Raw genomic sequence first — 6,285 nt, forward strand, 5'->3', positions numbered from 1 at the left:
AGCAACATGAGATTGCCTCACTGCTAAAAGGTACCAAGCCACGTGGCTAACACAGAAGAATTATGGTTTAATTTAAGATGTAAGACTAAGTTAATAAGAAGCCTGCACTAATAGGCCAACCAGTTCATAATTACTGTAGACCTCTGTGTGTTTCTTTGGAACTGAATGGCTGGGGGACGGGCAGGACAGAAACCTCTATCAACAGACTGTCAGCCCTTCATTATATCCCCTTCAGACACAAAGGTCAGAGAGTCAAGTGGTTGTTTTACAGTTGTGTCTATGGTAATTACTGTGTCATTGCTGTAACAAAATACCATACAAAAGCGTCTGAAGGGAGAGACGTGTCTGTTTTGGCTCCTGGTTTAAGGGTGTGATGTCCCACAATGGTGGAAAAGGCATGGCAGTGAGCAAGAGAGTCAGCTGGCCATGTTGCATCTGCAGTCAAGAGGCAGAAGCAGATGAACGCTGACGCACAACACACTTTCACCTTTTTTCCCCTTGCTTTTTTGAGACAGGGTTTCTCTTAGTGACAGTCTTGGCTCTCTTAGAACCTGCTTTGTAGACCAGGCTGGCCTTGAACTCACTGAGATCCACCTGCCTCTAGGATTAAAGGCAAATGCACCACCACCACCAGGCCTGCCTTCTCCTTTTTATAGTTCTGGACCCCAGACCAAGGACTGGCATTGCCCACATTTAGGGTAGGTCTTCCCATCTTTATTAAATGTGGTTCCCTATGAAGGGCTGGTATCTTCTCGCACAGGAGACTAAGTATTGTTTTGTGGTGATATGACAAAGAATTCAGACTTCTGATTATCTCTGGCTTTTTTTGCCACTGTGATGCCATCCCCATTTGTCCTCATCCAATGGATGGCACCAATTATAGACTCATTATTGTTATTATTATTATTAATTATTATTTTGAGATGAGTTTTTTTTTTGTGTGTGTAACAGCTCTGGCTGTCATGGAACTTGCTCTGTACTTGCTCTGTAGACCAGGCTGGCCTCACACTCACAGAGATCCACCTGCCTCTGCCTCCCGAGTGCTGGGATTAAAGGTATGTGCCACCATGCCCAGTCCAATTATGGATTCTTAGCTTCAAAAACCGTGAGCTAAATAAACCTTTTTGCGTCACACATGACTTGGGTATTTCACTATACTCACAGAACATAGAATAATATAAATGATTAAAGTGACAGGACATTCTTACTGTGCCTACTTCAGTCAGCTGGGCCCGTTTGGACACCTGTTCCCATATTGTCTGTTTTTGGAAAACTGGTTCATCTTAAAGTTCCATTTGATGACATGTGTCCTGGTATGGTAATTCCATCTTTTTTGGTCAGATGTATTGGATCTAACTTAAAAAGAATTTTTTTTTTTGCCTGTAAAATCTGATTTTTTTTATTTAATTTTTTTAGCTTCTAGACCAATGAGAGACAGAGGTAACAATGTGGTATAGTTCAAAGAAAGAGGCACAGGGTTTAAGTAAATTTTTGAAGCTTATCACTGACACTGTGTTTGCCGTAAATGTTCTTACTTAAAAAGAATTTAGTCCCAACCAGTGCCCTGCCCCATCAAGTCTGACTTAGCAGTACTCACTGGGACATTGTGTAAAAACTGAGGTATTCTATTAATGCCCTGTGTGTACATGAGGAGGCTGCATATTTCCACTTTGGCCATTATCTGAAGATAGAGTCCTGTTGGTAAGCTACTTAGCATGGCTCTTGATCTCAATACTGGCATCTGAAAAATGGGTATGGATGGTTCAGGATTAAAATTACTTGGGCATGGGCTGCAAGGATGTGAGTTCCTACCGATCCAGCAGAGGAGTGGAGTTCAGTTCCCAGTACCCATCTCAGGTGGCTCACAACCACCTGTAACTCCAACTGTAGAGGGATCTGGCGCCCTCTTCTGGCCTCTAAGAGCACCTACACTTACCTGTATACACACACACACACACACACACACACACACACACACGCACGTGCACACACACACACACACACGCACGTGCACACACACACACACAGAGTAAAATGGTTTTTAAAGAGTGCCGGGGAGGCTTTAAACCTCCCCTCAACAAAAGTGTTGTTGCTCCCCACACACACACACTGCCACCTTCCCTTCCTCTCTTCCTTTTAGGTGATGTAGCACAGCTGGCTTTAGACTCAAGGCAATGCCCCTGCTTCAGCCCTTCAAATACTGGAAGTAAAGGCACAAGCTATTGCGCTCAGCTCAAGTTTCCAGTATAAGATTTGATCAGGAAACCTGAGACAGTGTCTCATGTGTGTCATCAGTAGGGAGGCTGGAGGACTCCACTGGGAGACAGAGCAGAGACAAACTGTGTTCAAAATAAGGGCCGAAGTACCTCCAGCAAATCAAGTCAGGGGGAGCTCACCACTTCTGGGAGTTCATGCCTCAACCCATAGCAGGGAGCACTTTCTGGCCCGCCACGTTGTCATTTAGGAGGGCCCTGGATTCAGGTGCAAGCAGCTACAGATAAAAACAGTTTGTTTAAGTTTATTTTGTCTTTGTCTTTTTGAGTGTGTGTGTATGTGTGTGTGTGTGTGTGAGTGTATGCATGCATGCAGGCTTTCTCACCCATGAACATGGGCCAAGGCCAAAGGTGACCACTGGGACTGAGAGCCCAGTTTTCCCCTTCTTTCCCTTGACGTTGTTCAGGAAACTGTAGAGAAACTGGCCCAAATGTTGGAAGAGGGCCATCGGTCCATTAGTGCTTCCTGCAGCCTGTTGAAAGAGGTGCCCTTTGTCAGTTGGTTTAGATCTGCCAGAGTCACAATGAGGGTCACAAGGCCTGTGTGTTTGCTTGGTACTATCAAGAGGCGATGGACTGTCTCAGAAGTGGTACCTGGTAGGAGGTCTTTAGGTCATAGATAGGAGTGCCCTTGATGGGGATAACCGGAACCCAGAATCTTCCTATCTCTCTTCACTTCCTGTCTACCATGAAATGAATACTTTCTCCACCATGTGCTCCAGCCATGATGTTCTGTCTCACCACAGGCTTAAAAGCAAAGGTACCAGCCTACCACAGATGGATGCCCGTAAGACTGTGAGCCAAGGAAACTTCTGTGTGTAAATTCATTACCTTAGGTGTCACATTAAAGTAACATAAGGCTGATTCACACAGACAAACACACAGAGATGCATAGACACACACACACACACACAGACACACCTCTCTGAATACTGACAGCTCTATTTTTTTTCTCTTAGCTTGTGACAGACTTGTGACAATCCTGAACTTTTATCATCGCTCCAAAATCACACAATTAGTTTAAACTCCTCTGAGAGCTAAGTGGAGACAGAACGTGAGCTCCAGCGCCTGGGGGCTTGTTAGACGTGGGGGCCCAGTATCTGTTTGTGAATAGGGTCTCTGGGCAAATCACCTGCCCGTGTCAGTTGGTAAGACCCTAGCTACGGGCACCCTTCTCTAGCCCCCTGTCCTGCCCTTCCTGGCTGTTCAACAGCTCTGTGGAGAAATAAAGAGTTCTCCCTCTCATCCTCCACTCCCACCTCTTCCCTCTAGGGCCCTTTGGGGGTTTAACAGTTCAGCTGTTGTCCCCTGTTCTGAGGCTTTCCTGCTCCCTTGGGTTGGGCAATCCCGATACCCCAGAACTCTAAGACTTAATTGCTTGGGGGAGAGGGAAATTCCCTCTTATGATGAATCTGCCCGGAAAATGCAGTCCTTAATTTTCAACCTGCTATTTTGTCACCCTAATAAAAGACCCTGCCAGCTTGGGGAATTAAAAAAAAAAACAACAAAACAAAAAACAAAAACAAAACCTTTTTTGGAGTCGTTCCTTATTCTTCCTACTTTGATTTCAGCCTCATCGCCTTGGGCTACAATCTCTGGGGTCATTATGATTAAGAAAGCGTGTTAAGAAGCCTGGCTTGTCTCAGGCTGCTTTGGATCTGTGAACATGAAAAGCCACTGGTGACAAAGGTTGGGTGTGAACCCGTCGTACTGACTGTGTGCACAGTGAGCATGGTCAAGGCGCCTTTCTCCTCACACTGGGGCCCAAGGGTATGAAGAAGAGAAAAATAAACCTTAAGCCAGGCGTAGTACACGGGAGGCTGAAGCAGGAGGATTGCTGTGATTTGAAGCTAGCCTGGGCTACATAGTGAATTCTGGAGTTATAGAGTAAGACATTATCTCAAGACAAAACAAAGTGTGTGTGTGTATTTGTCTGTGTGTGTTTGTGTATGTTTATGTGTTTGTATGTGGGTGTGTCTGTATGTATATGTGTGTGTGTGTGTGTGGGTGTATGTGGGTGTGTTTGTGTCTGTGGTATATGTGTGTGTGTGTGTGTATGTGTCTGTGTGTATTTATGTGTGTGTGTCTGTATGTGTGTATGTGTGTGTCTGTGTGTATTTGTGTGTGTCTGTGTATGTGTGTATATGTATTCGTCTGTGTGTGTCTGTGTGTGTATTTATGTGTGTGTCTGTATGTGTGTATATGTGTGTGCCTGTGTGTATTTATGTGTGTGTGTCTGTATGTGTGTATATGTGTGTGTCTGTATGTGTGTATATGTGTATGTCTGTGTATGTGTATGTATTTATGTGTGTGTATGTGTGTGTGGGTGTATGTGGGTATGACTGTGGTATGTGTGTGTGTCTGTGTGTATGTGTCTGTGTGTCTATTTATGTGTGTGTTTGTATGTGTGTATATGTGTGTGTCTCTGTGTGTGTATTTATGTGTGTGTGTATTTGTCTGTGTGTGTATGTAGGTGTGGGTGTATGTGGGTGTGTTTGTGTCTGTATGTGTGTATATGTGTGTGTCTGTGTGTGTATGTGTGTGCACATGCATGTTACAGTGATTGGACATGTGAAGGTCAGAGGATAACTGCATGGAGTGGAGTCAGTTTTCTCCTTCCAGCGTGAGTTCTGGGGCTCAACCTTAGGTCGTCAGGCTTGCGTAAACTTTAAAGTATCTTGCTGGTCCCTAGACTTTCATCAGTCAAAGGCCATGTCCTCCACGCAAGGACACACAGTGATGGAAAGATACAAATTCCTGCCACGTGTCATCGCACTTCATAACGCAGTGGGCAGCACGACACAAAGAATGGCCATCTGGAGATGTCCCCCCAATCCTCTCATTCCCCCTAAACTCACTCCTTCGAAGCATTTAACCAAAATTCAGCAGATGAGCTTTTAGACGTATGCTTTAAACACACACCGTGCTCCCTAAAGTGTGAGTAAGCGGCAAAAACTGAGAAAGAGGCTGCTTCCAGTCAACGTGAAGAGCTTTAAACCTGAAGAGATCTTTGTGTTTCAAGTAGAAACAGTCAAAATATGCTTTTTGTATTCTTTCAAAATCTGACTGGGGAGGCAGCTTAGTTGGTAAAGTGCTTGTCATGTAAGCGTGAGGATCTGAGTTCGATCCCCAGCACCATGTGGAAAAAAAGTGTGTGAGGTCGTGGGTGCTTATAATTTCAGCACTGGGGAAGCAGAGGCAGGAGGATCCCGGGGCTGGCCTGCCAGGCTAGCCTGCTGAGGGAGGCCTGGTGCCAGTGAGAGCCCTACCTCACAGTGAGAGAGGAGGACGTGGCAGCATACACCTTTAGTCCCAGAACTCAGGGGGCCGAGGCAGGTGGGTATTTCTGTGAGCTCAAGGCCACCCTGGTCTACATTGTGAGTTCCAGGGCAGCCAGGGCTACGTAGAAAGACCCTATGTAAAAACAAACAAACACGCAAGTGAGTTTGGTGCTGGAGGAGGGCTCCTGTGACGTTGATATCTGTTCTCTTCTCACAGCCAAATACACCTGCGGATACCCTCTCTGCAGGTAGTTTTATGTCAGCTTGAGACCAAGTCTGACCATTAGAGAGGAGGAAGCCTCAATTGAGAAGATGCCTCCTGACTGGGCAGTGGTGGCGCACGCCTTTAATCCCAGCACTTGGGAGGCAGAGGCAGGTGGATCTCTGTGAGTTCGAGGCCAGCCTGGTCTATAAGAGCTAGTTCCAGGACAGGCTCCAAAGCTACAGAGAAACCCTGTCTTGAACTCCACCTCTTCCCCTCCCCCCCCCAAAAAACATGCGAGAGTAAAAAAAAATGCCTCTTTAGGATCCACTGTAGGTGAGCCAGTAGGGCATTTTCTCAATTAGTTATTAAAAGGGGAGGTCTCAGCCCATTATGGGTGGTGCCACCCCTGGGCTGGTGGTCCTGGGTTCTATAAGATAGCAGCTGAGCAAGCCATGAGGAGCAAGTCAGTGAGCAGCACCCTCCATGGCCTCTGCATCAGCTCCTGCCTCCAGGTTCCTGCCCTGTG

The sequence above is a fragment of the Microtus pennsylvanicus genome, chromosome 1, assembly GCF_037038515.1.
Source record: "Microtus pennsylvanicus isolate mMicPen1 chromosome 1, mMicPen1.hap1, whole genome shotgun sequence".
Classification (NCBI taxonomy): Eukaryota; Metazoa; Chordata; class Mammalia; order Rodentia; family Cricetidae; genus Microtus; species Microtus pennsylvanicus.